Source organism: Equus caballus, chromosome 31 (assembly GCF_041296265.1).
Source record: "Equus caballus isolate H_3958 breed thoroughbred chromosome 31, TB-T2T, whole genome shotgun sequence".
NCBI lineage: Eukaryota > Metazoa > Chordata > Mammalia > Perissodactyla > Equidae > Equus > Equus caballus.
Genome location: NC_091714.1, coordinates 10,960,643 through 10,976,342, shown reverse-complemented (window position 1 = coordinate 10,976,342; position 15,700 = coordinate 10,960,643). Strand labels below are relative to the sequence as shown.

The 15,700-nt window shown below is 42.5% G+C and overlaps 1 protein-coding gene across 26 annotated transcripts in view; it reads left to right on the top strand.

The window, feature by feature from the left end:
* ARID1B (AT-rich interaction domain 1B) overlaps nt 1-15,700 on the top strand; it is a 413,107-nt gene that overhangs the window by 224,855 nt on the left and 172,552 nt on the right. The window lies entirely within an intron of this gene.

Genomic DNA, 15,700 nt, shown 5'->3' with positions numbered 1-15,700 from the left:
CTTTGTTGATTACAGAGAATTCTGCAAAGGGCAGATTGGGGAAATAATTCACATTTATTGAGCTACTCAAAAGTAATACTTGCAACCAGTAAAAACATCTATTGGAGACCACAGGAAGCTGTTCTTTGTTTTGGCTGTAATTTCCATGAAAATGACTATTGGGTTTTATGAAATATGTTTTTCCTTTCTACCATGTTCCAAAAGAGATTGAAAGTAGCCAATTTTATAATGTAAGTAATTGGTTAGCTCTTTTTTAGGAATCCATCAGTAGAAAGATGGTATCTGTTATTTTAGGAAATGAGTGGTGCTAGTCAAAATTCCAGTAAAATAAAAATTCAGTTTCCTCTAGATGATTGCTTCTTATCCTTTTTTTTTGTCTCTCTCCTGAGACCAGACCTCATTCGTCTGGAAATAGAGCTCTATGGGTCTGACAGAGGACAATCCGTAAGTAAAGAGGACCTTACATCTAGAAGGCCTCACCTCCTCAGAGTATGCTTTGAAGTTGTAAGTACACAGAATCCCAGCTCCATCTTTGTGGTGTAAATACCTAGAGCCTAAGCAAAACGGAAACTGACCTTTTTAGTAGTGAAAAAATGTTCAAAATTAAGTTGTAAATTTTAAAAATAACTGCTTCCTTTTTAGGATGATGAAGAAAATTCTCAACTTCCTGGAAATACTTAACCAAATACAGCTATTTAACGATTGCCCATCTACAAACGAGAACGAGACCCCTCAGGTCTTAACCCTACTCCTCTTGCCGAATATCAGGATTTGTACTGCTGGAGGATGAGAATGTCTGATTCTTAGCATTTCTGTCTTTTAAAAAATTTCTGCTTAATTTATTACCTACTATGTGTAGCATACTTTCTAGGGGTTTTCTGAGTGGGAGAATATATATAAATACACAATGAATGGACCTTGCCTTCAGAGATCTAAGAGGAAAATAGACATGTATATGGTTACATAGAAAATCATAAAATTCTATCAGTCCATTCCTGTAGTGTACATAGTACGGTACATTCTAATGAAACAGATCAAGAAAGTCTTCTTGGAAGGAAGCATGGGGATTTCAAAAGGGCAAAATTATAGAGAAAGTGAAGGGCTCAGGATGACTAAAGGCCTGAAAAAGAAAATATGGTAGGTTTCAGCCCACAAGTCACCAAAGAGCGTGATTAAAGGCATGAGTGCAGGAAGATGAACCAGTATGGCGGGTTAGAAACAGATTCCCCAGGGCCCTTTGTCCCAAAGTACGGAGGCTGCACCCAGTTCTCTTCATATTCTGAAGGATTTTGAGCAAAGTCACATATTCAAATCTGTGTTTCCTGAAGAACACTGGGCAGGGGGCACTGTGAAAGATAATGGGTGGGAAAGAGACTGGCGTCAAGGAAATCAGTTGCACAGTCTTCTAGGTTTTAAAAGGAGGGATAAGGCCCTCGACAAGGGCAGTGTAACAGGCACAGAAGCCAGGAGGGGTTTGAAAAACTGCATTTGGGGAGTGATTGGGTGATGGTCAAAATGAACTTTTAATTCTCATAACATCCATCTGCTCTCATTATTATACTCACTTTATACATGAGGAAGCTGAGACACAGAGATGCTAAGAAATTTGCCTCAGGATACAAAGCCAGTGCTTCCTGGAGTTAAGTTCAGTCCTGGTAGTCTTGCCTGAGTCCAGGCTCTTAGTTTCTGTTTTTCTCCAGATATGGAGGAAAAAGCAATTCTGAAGTCCTAACATTTCTAGCCTGTGAGTTGCTTCCATCAAAGGATGGAGGAACTTGTTCTTTATATGTTGGTGCACCCGAAGGTTCTGTTTTAGGCTCTACTCTCATCTCCTTCTGCATGCTTTTCTATAATAAGCTGTCATCCACTCCCATGAACTCAACTCTCATCCAATCACCTGTGACTCCACATTCTTTAGTCTTTAGTGTAGGTACCCTAGGCTGAACTTCCAAATGCCAGCTGGCTATCTCCTCTTTGGGTGTACCACAAGCATATCAAAGTAAACAGCCCCAAACAAAACTCATTAGTTGCTGGTTCATGACATAACCATGCTGTTATTCAGCCCACCAAGTTGAAAACTAGGGTGTCATCTTGACTACTCTCACATACAGCCATTATTATTAGAACTAGAACCATCTGAAAATCTCATTAGGTCCCTTAAGTGGTTTTTTTTACCCCTGCATTTTTCTTCTGACATGCATGCATGAAGCAATACATACAGTAGTCCCCCCTTATCCACAGGGGGTTCATTTCAGGACCCCCAGGGGATGCCTGAAACCACGAATAGTACCGAACCCTATATATACTGCATTTTTTTCCTATATATACATCCCTATGATAATGTTTAACTTATAAATTGGGGACAATAAGAGATTAACAACAATAACTAGTAATCGAACAATAAAAGTTACTGGAGATCTTAGCAACTTCAGCATGCCATTATTAAGAAAAATAAGGGTTACTTGAACATAAGCCCTGTGATACAGTGACAGTCGATCTGATAACGAAGTCAGCTACTAAGTGACTAACAGGCGACTCACAGGTGGATAGTGTACACAGTGTGGATCTGCTGGACAAAGGGACGACTCATATTGGGGGAGGGCAGACGGGGAAGGTGTGAGATTTCAGCATGCTACTCAGAACAGCTCCCAATTTAAAACTTATGAATTGTTTATTTCTGGAATTTTCCATTTAATATTCTTGAACCGTGGATAAGGGGGGACTACTGTACAAACATAAATACCTACCTACCAACCAATTGGCAATATTTGAAGGACTAAAAAGCAGCATAAGACCAAAAGGTAGCTATAAGAGGGACAGGAGGGGAAAGAGTAGAGCATTTTATGAGGGAGGAAATCGTGATATATAATAAATTTGCTCTTAAGGAAATGTCAACTATTTGTGATTTAAAAAAACTTTTAAATAAACTTAAAGACCATTTAGCAAAGTATGTTTTTAGGAAAATTAGTAATATTCAGAAAATAAATGGGTTGAATATAAATTTTTAACTTCTCCTCACTGAAGAAGTATTAACCTAAAACGGATTTGAATAGTTCGCTTTATTCTTAGTATTTAACCTTTTGCAAATAGCGTCATTTTATATATGTTGATGATACCCTGCTACAACTTCAGCACTTCCTAAGGGATATAATTTAAAGTTAAAAAATAACAGGTACATGGGGAAATCTTTTTATTGGGAAAATGTTGTGTGACCATGTACTTATAAATTGGGACCTAAATAGATATTTAATCTAAAATCTAGTAAGCATCATCTTTTTTAATTAACCCAAACTTTAAAATTTGACTAAGGGTTTGTAAATATTTGAATTCTTAGTGTATATGCCATTAGGCATGTTTTTCTGTTATTGATATTGTTGGTACTCTAAATAGTAGGTAGAGTTGAATGAGAAATGGTATCATATAAACACTGGAGCCTAATTTTAGCCATTTCTCTTACTCAAATTGAGATTCATAATATTACACAGTGCTGATGTAAAACTCAACAATTTCCTCAAAATTATTTTTGTTTCTCTAATTTTTTCTTTTTCCATTGTTACCTCGCTCCCCGTAAGTCTTGTTTATAACTCAAGAAACTACTTTTTTAAATTAGCGGTATGTGAGTTTATGCTGCAGTTTCTTTTGCTCATCTACTTGATTCCTTAATTTTCTTCCAAAAAGAAATAGCCTGGCATTTGTGGCTATAAATTATATAGAACCTTAATGGGTGACAGAATGTTGCTTATGTGTAGAATCTGATAATTAGATACATACTTTGGAAAACTAGAACTTTAAACATTGGCCCTCAGAGACATGCTAAGGATGAGCTTTCAGAGGCAGCCGACTGAGGCGAGCCCCTTCCTTGGGGGACCATCTCCGTGTCTCTCCCTGGCTGTGGTCTAGCTTGCTCTGCTGTCTGCTCCTCTTTCCTAGCTGGTCGGCCTGCCTGTCAGCTTCTGGGTTAATCATTCATCATCCTAACAGTTTGTCTATTTTCATTCCTTGCTAGAGATTGGCTTTGGGAGAGTACTGAACGTTTGAAGGCCAGATGACCCCTATCCAGCCATCAGCCCTAACATTACTGTTCTCATTTTTTTGTACAGTAAAAACAACTCTGCATTTGTTTCTTTCGTTTTCATCACTAAGGTGTGTAACAATTTACATATCCAGTGACCTGATCTGGCACTCAATTAGGAAGAAACAGACAAATGTTTAGGAAGAAAGTATAAAAAAGAAACTTGAAGGGGGGTATGAATTAAGCAAGTTCAGAAATTCCCTCGGTGCCTCGAACCCAGGAACGGTGAAGGACCTGCACTGGGAGCCCCCGCGGGGAGCGCGCGGGCGCGCGGCCGAGGTTGTGCAACAAAGCTCCGGGAGGCGAGCTCCCAGCAGGCCGCGCGCCGCCGCCGAGCCCCGCCCCCCGCCCCGGGGTTCCCGGCAGGCAGCCTTGGCCCCGCCCCTTCCTCCCCGCCCCGCCCCTCCCCCTCCCGTCGCCTACGTGTGCGGAGGCGGGGGGAGTCCGCCAGCCTGACTAGCATCTCGTGCCCGGCCCTCCGTGGCCATTTTCCCCGGGAGGGGGCAGCCCCCGGGCCGTTTTTCTCTGGCCGCCGCCTCCCTGGAGCTTTCTGCAAGCCTGAAAATGGGCTCCGAGGCAGGAGGTGCCAAGCGCCCTGTCAGACCGGGTTTTGTCAAGTTTCTGCTGATGCGGCGTAGCGTCTGCGTGCGGCACCCCAGCTGGGCTGGCGAAGGCAGAGAGCCTTTCTCCTGTGCCACTTCTAGCCGCAGCTGACCCCACGTTGCTCCATCTGCCCCCTAACTCCCTCCGTGTGCCCTGCCAAAATCCGCGTTTTGTTTTTTCCTACTTCCTTTGGTGCGTGTCTCTTCACTCCTTCGCCTCCCCCGCCCCCAAAGAAACCAACCCCCCAACTTCCAGGGCTGGATGAGTTGCAGCTCGTTTCTGCGTAATTAAAACGAGTGCCTGACGGTGGAAAAGCACAGAAAGAGCTGCGGAGGAAGGACTCGGGGTGGGAGCCCAGCCCAGGCCTCCAAACACGGGCGGGGCCGCGGCAGGGCGAGGCCGGCGAGCAGGGCGGGGCGGGGCTCCGAGCCGGGAGGCCGAGGGAGGGGCGGGGCTGGCGGTCGGGGGCGGGGCTCTGAGCCGGGAGGCCGAGGGAGGGGCGGGGCCGGCGAGCAGGGCAGGGAGGGGCTCTGAGCCGGGATGCCGGGGGAGGGGCGGGCCGGCGAGCAGGGCGGGTCTCCGAGCCGGGAGGCCGAAGGAGGGGCGGGGCCGGCGGGCGGGGCGGGGCTCCGAGCCGGGAGGCCGAGGGAGGGGCGGGGCCGGCGGGCAGGGCAGGGAGGGGCTCTGAGCCGGGATGCCGGGGGAGGGGCGGGGCCGGCGGGCGGGGGGCGGGGCGGGGCTCCGAGCCGGGGAGGGGCGGGGCCGGCGAGCAGGGCGGGGCGGGGCTCCGAGCCTGGCGGCGGGGGGCGGGACGGGGCTCCGAACCGGGTGGCTGAAGGCGAGGCAGGGCGGGGCCGGCGGGCGGGGGCGGAGCTCAGAACCTAGTTCACAAAAATGGGCGGGCCTCAGCGCTGGGAGCAGCCAGAGCTCTGAGGCATGCTGCGGACAGCGGGGCGAGGAAGGGGGCGGAGCTCCGAGCCAGGCTGCTGTCAGCGGGGCGGGGCCGGCACGCGGGGGCGGAGCTCAGAGCTTATCTCCCTTGCCGTAATAGGGCGGGGCAAGAGGCGGGGTCTCAGGGCCGGGGCGGTGTCGGAGCTCAGCGCCGTGTCTGCTCTGCCCGAGGCCTGGAGCCCAGCCTGCAGGAGCTCAGAGCGGCTGGCTGGTGAGGGGCGGGGCGGCCACCACATGGCATCCTTCCTGGGAGGGCGGCCGTGAGCCAGCCCAGCCCGGGCTGGGGCTGTTAGACAGGCACTTGGTTTCCATTTGTGTAATAACTCCGTTTTGTAACCGGGTCCATGCTCCTCAACCTTCCTTGACGGGAAAACCAACTCACAGCATTTTTCAGAGAGCCGAGAAAAGTCTAACTTTGTAAAACTTCATGTCTTCCTTGTGCTTTCCTCTTCTTAATTAAATGCCAAGGAGCCTTTCGGAATATTGCCTTTCTGCTTTTCAGCTTTTCTCTGTCGTGGAGACTCAGGGATCCTTGGGCCTTCTCCTTGGTTACCTTCTGTAGTTGTTTTAGGTAGAATGGTGCAATCCAGACACCTGACGTTTTCAAGTAAACTGAACGACACATAAAACTCTAGTAGGTTAATTAAAACATGCATTTAATCCAACTAGTAGTAATCAACTATGGCTCCTTGGTTTTAAAACTTGTTTTATTCCACTCTTTGGACTATGTAATTTCTAAAGTCTGTTTATTCTGTCGTTGATACTGCTTACAGTAAATAGCTTACTGCTTGGTACGCGGGAGTTCTCTTCCTTCCCTCTCACCCTCAAATCAACTTAATTTTGGAATTCTGGAAATGTAACTGATGATCTGTTATGGGAATATAGTTTTGAGTTAGCTTATCAATATCGATGTAGAGGCAGAATCTAAGAAATGAGTGTTGAAGATTAAAGAGAAACGGCCTTGAGCGGGAGCTCTCAATATTAACGTTCCTCTGTTTGCTTTTATTCATTGTAATGTTATAGTGGCTGCTGTGGAGATGAATATGCATAGTATTTTCACTTAGGACATGTATACAAACGAGATTTTATCAAAATAATAGATTATAGCAAGGACGCTTCTAACCGTGATCATTGTTGCTTGCTTATGACACTTGCCAGTTCCATTTCAAATTGTTATATCCAAAATTATTTCAGTGTTTTGTTAAAAGGGGTGAGTCTATACCAGGATAGATTATTGTCCTCCCCTCCCCCTGTGCGTTATAGTGAGAATGAGGAGCAAATGCAGTGTTAGTGTAAACCCTCGTTGGTGACCATCAGTGGGCCAAGATTAGTAGCTCTTTTTAGGTTTTGAGCTACGATCTTGTACGAGAGAGGTTCAGCTGATTCAGGTCAGTGCGTTTGGGGTTGACAAACTTTTAACTGCCTAGCTTTGTGAATATTGAATTAATGGAAAGGCCTAATTTTCTGTGTATCTCAGAAATGATATGTGTAATTGGGAAAGAAAACAGTACAAACTCTTTCACATGAGCTCATGGAACATGACAACAGTATAACATGAATTGAATAAAAAACACTTTCACCTCTCATCCTCCCAGCGTCGTCTACAGTTACATAGACACCCCCCAACCTCACTGGGGAAAATGCATCTGACATTATAGGTAGATCAAGCTTTGCTTAGGAGTCACCATTCGAATGTTATCTGGAAAGTCTTGGAGTTAAAATCCTAACCCAAATAAGTGTTAGCACAAAAGACATAACCTATTTAGCTAGTCATTTATGCCCCCCAAGAGCAGTTTCTGTTTGCTCTAGACATTTGCCATTTGCCGAGTTTACAACAAATTCTGAAGTTATGCTTTGCCTACCTAATATCTTAGTGAGTATAAGATTCCTACATTCTCCCAAGTTTTTCAAAGAGAAGCTTGAAGTAAATAATAGATTTAAGTCAGGTAGATCTTAGGCAAATGTCTAATTTGTCTAATTTTGCATTTAGATTGTAGGTAGGGCTAAGATACACACATGCACACACATGCATCCATCTACACACACGTGAACAGGCGTTTGTGATCTCAGAGGTTAGTTTTACTTTCAACTTTTACCCATTTCCCCATTTTTTTAAATAGAGAATTTGTATTACTTATTGGTGACAATGCTCCCTTTTTTTGAGGAAGACTAGTCCTGGGCTAACATCTGCTGCCAATCCTCCTCTTTTTGCTGAGGAAGACTGGCCCTGAGCTAACATCCCTGCCCATCTTCCTCTACTTTGTATGTGGGATGCTTACCACAGCATGGCTTCATAAGCAGTGTGTAGGTCCACACCCGGGATCCGACCCGGTGAACCCTGGGCTGCCAAAGCAGAGAATGGGAACTTAACCACTGTGCCACCAGGCCAGCCCCACAGTGCTCCCATTTTTTAATATAATCTGTCATTGAGCTTGTCTTTCCTATGAGTAGATTTATCTGCCTGGGCACTGAACTCGAGAGCTCCTTTCTGGAGGAAAAATCTGTTTTACAACATTTAACTTCAATTCTAAAGTACTGCTCTGTGGAACCTTACAGTTCCGTTCACCATGAACACAATGATCTGCAGTTTTAACTGTTTCAGCAGCTGGGGTGGCTTTCATCCCAAACATTGTTTGTATTCCTGTTAATAAAATGATTTGAAGCAAGATCTTCCTGTGCTTAAGCTTTTGAATGTTAGTTGCTGGGATTTCCCATGGCTGGACCAGGATTTCTCAACCATCAGTACCATTGGCACCATTGAGGTTTCTCAACCATTGGTACCATTGACATTGGCCCTGGAATTTGTTGTTGTAAGGAGGCTGTCCTGTGTATTGTAGTACTTACCCACTAGATACCAAGAGCAAACCCCCCCAACCCAGCCCCCAGTTGTGATGACCAAAAATGTTTCTAGACATTGCCACGTGTCCCCTGCATTAGGAGGGCGGGGTGCAAAAGTGTTCCTGGTTGAGAGCCTCTGGTCTAGACAAAAATTAAATCCATTGGAAATCCTTGGCCAAAGTTGTTTATAAACTCTTGGTAAGACATGACATAAATGAATGTTACTGCTAAGTAGCTAGTTTCTTTTTAAGTTTGGTTGTACATTGTTTATTTCAGAAATCTCATTTTCGTTTAAATACCTGTAAAGAATTTGTATGAAAGTGAGTCTACTTAATATAAAAATGTTGAAAGGGCCTACTGAGAGTAGGTGTTTCAGACATTAAAAAGCAAGCTTTTCAACCTCGGGACTGTATTTTAAACTTTTTGCTACTTCGTGTTTAGAAAGCAGTTTCATGGCATAAGCTCAGTAACTCTGGGTTTTCTTCTGCGTCTCCTAGACTTCTCGGGGCTGAGTTACCAAACAAACGTAAATATGTGGGCCTTTAAGAGTTTTTTTTTTTTAAGGTTTGAACTTTAAAATTTCTGAGCTGTAAGTGTAGGTACTGTTATGAAGAGGTAAGTGTCATGCTTCAGATCTGACGGTTGTGTAACACTTTCTTGTCTGAACTTGTACATACTATAACTTCAGTGTTGGCTGTAGTTCTGGTTTTAAGTTGATTTGCTGGTTTTCATGTTGAAGTTCAAACTCATATGCAATTGTGTTAAATAACAATGATTTTAATTAGACCCATGATCTCTTTCTAGCTTCAAAGAATAGCCTATCGTCGTTTCTTCCTGACCCAAAAATTTCAAAAACCTCAAACCCCTCCTAGAGGAGAAATCTAGCACTTCCCAAATCATGCAGAAATCTCTAGAAATTACCAACTGAAAATTTCAACTCTATAATCAAGGTCACTTGATCGAAATTTAAAAAAAACCAGCGTACTATACAATGAAAATCAGAGACATTTTGAGGATGAGAAACTATAGAGCTTTTTTAATTCTCATCTATATTTTTGGAAAAGGTAACATTTTCTGAGTACTGTGGGTTACTATGTTGTGAAATGCAAAACACGGTAATATGTAAAGAATAGTATTCTAATGGAACCTTAGAGCATTTCCAATAGAAGAAAAGTTTCTCCTTCCCTCTATAGTCAGCCCCTCCCTCCACACCCAGCTCCTGGCAACCACTGACCTGTTTTCTTTCCCTGTAGCATTGCCTTTGCCAGGTTGTCATAGAATGGAACCCTACAGTAGGTAGCTATTTGAGTCTAGCTTCTTTCACTTACCATAATACACTTGAGATTCATCCACGTGGTTACCTGTAATATCAGTAGTTAATTCCTTTCTTATTGGTGAGTAGTCTTGTGTTGTATGCGTGTGGTCCATAGTTTTGTTTATCCATTCACCAACTAATAAACATTTGGATTGTTTGCAGTTTTTGACAATTATGAATAAAACCTCTATAGACATTCTCATACATACAGGCTTTCATGTGAACAGGTTTCATTTCTCTTGGGTAAATACCTAGAAGTGGGGTTTCTGGATCATGTGGTGAGACAACTTTCACCATGTCAGAACCTGCCAAACTCCTTTCCCAAGTGGTTGTGTTGTTTTGCTGCAATAGATTGTTTTAAAAAATCAGGTCTCATATTTGACTCCCATGTTTTTAAACAAATTCCTCACGTTTTGTTTTGTCACATAATACTGCTGTCTATGGTGGAGCCAGAGGATTCCTCCTCGCTAATTGATTCTTCAGGGGAGCCCGGCAATCGTATGTCGCTAGGACTTCAGAAAGTGACTTTGTTATTTCATGTCAAGATGTGCCCCTTGATGTGATGTAGTTTCTCTTACTGAAGCACTTACAAACGAGCGTCACTAACAAGCTGGGCTCCCTTCTCCTCTGGGTCAGTCTTTGCTCGTCGCTGTGCCCTGTCGGGTTTCTGTTCGTTGCTTCCACGTGTCCTTGGACACCCAGTTCTTAAGTGAGCACCCTAAGTGTTTGCAATTATCCCTCTGACATTTTTCGGTACTAAAATGCCCATCTCTTGAATTATCGTTCTTTTTCGGTTGTTCAAGACTAGAAATTCTTTAGAGACGAGGCCTTTATGGCCCTTTTTTCTAAAAGATAAATATTGAACAGTTTGGAACTCAAAGTGGCATTAAAATAAACTCAGTAGCAAAGCCTTTTCACACAACTAATACCTATTTTTGAAGGCTTCCTCTTTTTCTTGCACGATTTTTTTTAGAAGATATGCTTATTTTGGAGAGAGGAAGAGGGGCAGAGTGAAACAGTGGTATGCTGGCAGTTAGTTGCCTTGAAAACGTCAACTCTTTTTTCTGAATTTGCCTCTTCCAGAACTTCCTGTACTAGCCTCAGTTTCTTCACATCCTCACACTCTTGGTTTTCCATTTTCTTATTGTTGCCCTTAGCAGATAAGGCTGTCTTAGCGGTTTCTGTGAGAGAACAGAGGGGGTGACATGACTGGGGAGGAGCCAGCTTGGTTTAGTTCTCTGGACCCAGGAGCACTTTAGGGAGCTCCGAAAAGAATTAAAAAGTAGTTGTCTTCCCTAGAGACTTTTTTGCTTTGCTGTTATTAGTTTATTGAATTAAATAGATTCTTCAAAATAAGTCCCATCTAAAACAAGAATCAGTTTTAAGATAACAGGTAGGGGCTGGCCCCATGGCCAAGTGGTTAGGTTCGTGCACTCCGCTTCGGTGGCCCAGGGTTTCGCCAGTTCGGATCCTGGGTGGGGGACATGGCACCGGTCATCAGGCCATGCTGAGGCAGCATCCCACATGCCACAACTAGAAGGACCCACAATTGAAAAAAATATATACAACTAGATACTGGGGGGATTTGGGGAGAAAAAGCAGGAAAAAAAAAAGGTAAAAGTTTGTGGTTAAATTTAAGTGTAACTGACTTTACATTCTTTTTCTCTCTTTTATTGAATTGTCTTTCCATTCCAATTTGATAATCAAGATAGTCCTAAACAATTTAATTTAAACTTTGAAAGGTCCTAAAGATACACTGTGATAAAAGTCTGATTGTAACCGCTATGCTAGCATTTTTAAAACCAATCTATTTTGGTAGAAGTATTTTAGGGTAAAAAAGAAATTCTTTTCCTCTGTCATTTTTCTTACATGCATACCCTGATGACAGTGTTGGGGACAGGGACATGTGGACAGGAGAAAGGGCAGCAGAAAAAGAGACCAATGACACGTCATCAGGTTAATAATGTACAAAGGCCATTTTTCAGCAGTCCTGGTAGTTTAATTTGTTGAATTAAAAACATTAAAAATGTTTTTGTTTTTAAAACACGTTTTTATTCTTAGCTAGTCGGCTAAAATCATCTTTGTGGCACCTCCTACCCTTGGGCTCAGTGATTAACTTTTACACAGCCTTATCTGTGGGTCTCCACACCCTATCTGTCTGCGGTACCTCTTCTGTGTAATGATTTGATGACAACTTTCAACTGGCTTTTCTGAGCTGACCTTCATGGTGAGTGGGACTGGCAGAGGGAGTTAAGTACCGTCAAATAGTACTATAGCTAAATTTTCAACTTTTAGTACCTTCAGAGATTTAGCCAGTTATTTTTAAATTGCAAAATTTCCTCTTTATGAAATATAATTAAAATTAGAAAAAGTTTCTATTATTGGCTTACGTTTTTAGAGCTTTTGCCTTTATCAAGCGGTAGTATGGTAAATTTGTAAATATAGTTTAGTAAGTTTGATAAGCTTTTTATATCAATTTGAATATGAATGAGTAGATATTTGGGTAAACAGGGAAATACTGCTTAAAATAGCACTGAATTATGACAATTCACAATGGAAGATGAGATAATATTTAGTATTATCTCAATTTTTGTAGAGTTTACCACCTACTTGGTATTCAGGAGTTTTTAATAGTCGCTCCTGCCTGGACCTATGTAGCTTTTGTATTTTCCTTTGTCACACCTCCTAGAACTTACGAATAAGTATAGAAAATCTTAATGAGAAATAGATGGTAACTTGAAGTATACAGAAAAAGCAATCACATAGAAAGGATAATATGATGAATAAATATTACTGTTTTCCTGTACATATGTTTTCTACTTTAATAATATATGATTTAGAGAAAGATCTGAAAGTAAATATGAAAGCATTACTTTCTTTTATTGAAAGTACGACCTGTTTTCAAAAGTCTTGTTTACAAGTTTACGTTATTTGTATACACGTGTGTTGCATCAGAAAAGCCAAATGAAATCATGAATAGATACATATATTTTGGTCTATACTTTGCATGATTCCTTAGCCAAATTTCTTGGTAATGCTGGACGTATCGACATGATTAACTTATACACACATGATTTCTTTAGGTATAGTGTCTCATGCCCCACATCTGTGAACATGTTGGTTACGTAACTGATGGCGTTACACTTGGGCTCTTGTTGCGTTTTGCCTCAGGCAGAGACCATCTATGGAGTGGGTGTGGTACTGTCACCACATGAGCCTTCTGAGTGGCAGCATTCTTCTGTAGCATTTGGGCCTGTCACTGTCCTTCACACTGACGGCCTGCAGCCTGGGCTCTCCTACCATCTGCTGTGTTCTGGTCCACGAGCCTAAACGCAAAGCTCAAATTTTCCTGAAATTTACTTTAAAAAATTAAGTTTGGAAGGAGTGTGGGCTGTATGGGTTCTTTATAAAATATTTACTGTAGTCATTTCTTGGTATAATACAATTCTAGAAGAATCATTACACTGCAATTCAGGAATAAGGAGAAAAGATCTATCTTTGAGCAGCATACTTCCTTCATTGCCAGTAATTTAAAAAACCTAATCCTTTTAAATGCATGTAAAATTTATTCTTGGCTGGAGAGACCAGTGCATCAAATGTATATATATCATGAAACACAGAAAAACCAGTTTTTGGTTTGATTTGGTTTGGGGTTTGTTTTTTAATAACACTAGTATGTAATGCAAGTGCATGTGTCACCAGCTAAAATGGCACATAAGACTTTAACTTATATTAGGTGGAGCATGTTTCAAATCTTATATCTACACCTGTGGCATAATGAGCTGTGTCAAATTTGGGTTCATAAACATGTATTTGTGTTTTTATTGTTTGTGTTATAGTCGTCAGTGCATTCATTTGCACTCACTGATTTACTCCTTCAACAGTCGTTCATTGAGTTCCTGCTCTGTGTCAGGTACCCTTCTAGGTAAGAAACGTACAACAGTGAATGAGACAGGCAAGGGCCCTTGGCCTGTGAAATTTACATTTAAGTAAAAGGGTAAACAAGCAGATTTCAGGTGGTGATACAGGAGAGGGAGAGGGCTCTCTGAGGAGGTGAGCTTTAAACTCAGATCTGAGTGACAGGAAGGGAAAATCTGGTGGCAGGTGTTCCAGGCAGAGGTAACAGCAAGTGCAAAGGCCCTGAGGTGAGAAAGGAAGCCAGTGTAGCTGAAACATTGCTCATGGAGGGAGAGTGGTAGGACTGGGGATCAGTGAGGCAAGAGGAGCCGCACTGTTGAGCTTCTTGTGGACCTCAGTAAAGAATTGCAGTAGAATTTTATGGTCTTGGAAAGTTTCAAATAGGCAGTGGAGATGGAGAAGGGACTTGGCTATGTAGATACTGTAAGTGCTTTCAGAATGGCCTTCAGAATCATGGTGTTCTTGCCTGGAACTCTGCTGATAGATGTATGACACCTGCATTCTTTTATTTAGAGTGGTACAATGCATTAGTTAGCTTTTACTAAGCAACAGACTAACCCATAACTTAGTGTTCAGAACACCTGCCATTTATTTAGCTCCTGATCCCACAAGGTGAAAATCTGCCCTGGGCCTGGGTAGTTCTGGTTTCTGGGCTCATTCTCTCTGCTTCAGTCAGCTCCTGATCAGCTCAGTGGCTGTGCATCTTGGAGGTGACTGGCTCTTGGCTAGGGTGATGTGGTAACGGAACCCTATGTCTCTTATCCTCCAACGAACCAGTCTGGGCTTGTTCACATGGTGGCTGGTTGACTTTCGAGTGTGCGTTGCCTCGAGTCTTAGACTTGGAAGTGGTGCAGAATGATTTCTGTTGCTGCATTCTGTTGATCCCAGCAAATCAGGTGTCCAGCCCAGACGAAAGACGTGGAGAAATAGACTCCACCTTCTGATGGAAGGGGCTGTGAAGTCACATTGCATAGTGGTGGCTGTTTGTGCACATTCTGTTCCATTCTCAAATTCTCTTTTCTCTGAGCTGTGTCATGAGTTCGTGACTGCTCTGTGAACCTTAAGTGACAGTATCCTGACTCAGTTAGAGAACATAATTAGAAAGAGGAGTGTGACCACAATGCCGACAACCTTTGTTTTCGATTTAACAGCCTACCATGTGAAGACACAGCCGGCATCCTAGTATCGCAGATAATGAGTGAGCCTAACACTTGCAGTGAAAGCATGGTTAGAACGTATCCATCATTCATCTCGAAATCATATTACATTGTATTAAGCATAGCAGAAGTGCTTTCTGTTTGCGTAGATGAAATTTATCATTGTTATTTATTGGTTCCCTATATAGGGACAAGTTCTTAGTTAATTTTAAATACATTTAGAGAATGGTGGTTCTAGTGAGCAGCATTTATTGTAGAAGGCATCACTGTGTGTTCTATTACCAGCTCATCAAACCCTGAGCAGTTTCAGCAAACTGTGTCCTTGAGCTGTCATGTGGCCTGCACATGCTAATAAGGAGAATGAGGAGAATTAATAAGTAAGAGAAGAATGCTGGCAAGGTTTCACATGGTTTTTTTAAGCGTTCATTTTGTTAATGGATTGCAAAAAGTAAGTTAATAATAATAAGAGTAGAAATAATAATAAACCATAATAAGAAAGAAAAAGATAAAACAGCTTCCTTGCTTGCTAAAATTGAAACTTTGCAACCCAGTGTGAGCTGTCTGTGTGGGTGAGTGTGAGGGGGTAGGAGGGCTTGTCCTGCAGTTTAAATTGTCATAAATCCTGGGACGTGGTTTCGGAGAGCAATATACGTATTAATGTCTGCTTCTCTTTAAGGTAGGTAGAAGTTTGCTTAATGAAATAGGTTCTAGTTGGTATATTGGGCCTTTCGACCAACCAAAGCAGACACAGCAATCTTTGCAAGTAGAATAGTCTTTTTATCCCTCAAACACCAATCTAAGTGAAAATTATTCTTTCCAGGAGCATCTGAATCCTTCACCATCTAC